Source organism: Orycteropus afer, unplaced genomic scaffold (genome assembly GCF_000298275.1).
Source record: "Orycteropus afer afer isolate SDZICR_OR568_19922 unplaced genomic scaffold, OryAfe1.0 scaffold00728, whole genome shotgun sequence".
NCBI lineage: Eukaryota > Metazoa > Chordata > Mammalia > Tubulidentata > Orycteropodidae > Orycteropus > Orycteropus afer.
The window spans coordinates 390,980-392,494 of record NW_006922315.1 but is presented as its reverse complement, the minus strand read 5'-3'; the positions used below and the strand labels follow the sequence as shown (position 1 = coordinate 392,494).

General features: G+C 37.3%; 1 pseudogene; it reads right to left on the bottom strand.

The window, feature by feature from the left end:
- Window positions 1–136: 136 nt before the first annotated feature.
- LOC103211368 lies at window positions 137–1,175 on the bottom strand (annotated as a pseudogene).
- Window positions 1,176–1,515: the final 340 nt, after the last annotated feature.

Sequence of the window (1,515 nt, the reverse complement as noted above, 5' to 3'; positions counted from 1 at the left end):
AAAAAAAAAAAATTCTTCTTACAGAAAATGTTTGCATCAGTTGACTATAAGTGGAGCTAGCCATTCACTTGTGCAGCTCCCAGGTAAAGTACAGCATTTTGTTTATACAAAGTTTAGGAGAAGAGATCCATAGAGATCATCTAATCTTAAATTGCTCCATCATCCAATCAAGTCCTTGGAGCAATCTTCCCCAGTAAGAGCACATCATGCCGGATAAGCCACTAGTGACCTTTAGTAGTTCATTTCAGAAACTGGGAGATTTCTGCTTTAGTCATGCATTCTTTCATCTTCTTTACTAGCAAAAATCAGCAACCAAGCTCTCCTTAGGTGCTGCTCATGTGTTAAGAGTTTATAGAGGCCTTCTCTAGTTCTAGAAACTCTTGTTCTATCTGTACTGTTCACAATTAGTATAAATTCAGTGTTAGGAGAGGAAGTATTCCAGGAAGAATAAAGAGATCCTTGGCAACCAATATTCCACAATAGGAAATGTGTATTAATCCCTATCTTGTCTATATTACTTCCTACTCTAGGGAGTACAAGTACAAGTTCATAGAAAACTGATAAAGAATGGTTACTTTTCCTGTATTATCCACCCAAAGTATGATAACTTTGTGTCCCTATCTCATGGACATCACCTTTGAATTGTCTGCTATGAGCCTCATGGGCCACTCTCCTTCCTATTGCGTTCTGGGAGCTACCTTTGCATGGTTTTTCCCTTTCTTGGACAGTGTCCTTTGTAACACAAAAGTTCTTAATTTTGATGAAGTCCAATTTATCATCTTTTTCTTTTATTGCTTATATTTTTTGTGTCATGTCTAAGAATCTGTTGCCAAACTCAAGGTCATGAAGATTTACCCCTATCTTTTCCTATTATACAGTGTTAACTCTCATATTTAGGGTTTGATTCATTCTGAGTTAATTTTTATATGACTTGACATAAGAGTCTATCTTTATTTTTTGCGTGTGTAGAGCCAGTTGTCCCAGGACCATTTGTTGAAGAGACTACTCTTTTCTCATTGACTGGACTTGGGACCCTAGTCAGAAAATAACTGACCATAGATGTATGGGATGTTTTGTTTTGTTTTTAATGGAATCGTAATACTATTTCCCTGTTTTCTATGTCTATCCTGGTGTTCTTTGGCTTGTAGACACATCACTCCAAACTCTACCTCCATCATAACATGTCCTCCCTGTGTGAGTTTGTCTCTATGTCTCTTCCCCTCTTCTTATAAGGACACCAGTCATATTTGATTAGGAGCTCGTGCCACCTCATTTTAAGTAATTACATTTGCAATGACCCTATTTCCCAATAAGATCACATTTTGAGGTTCCAGGAAAAAAAAAAAAACATATAAATATGGGGGGGGGCATTATTCAACCCAGTGCAATACTGCATTCTAAGTACCAACTTAAGTGATATAAAGATTATGAAGCATTAAAAATAGAGTCCTATTATCTCAAAGCGAGTGCTGTGCTGTCTTTCAGGTCGGGTGGGCAGAAAAAGAAGATAGGCAG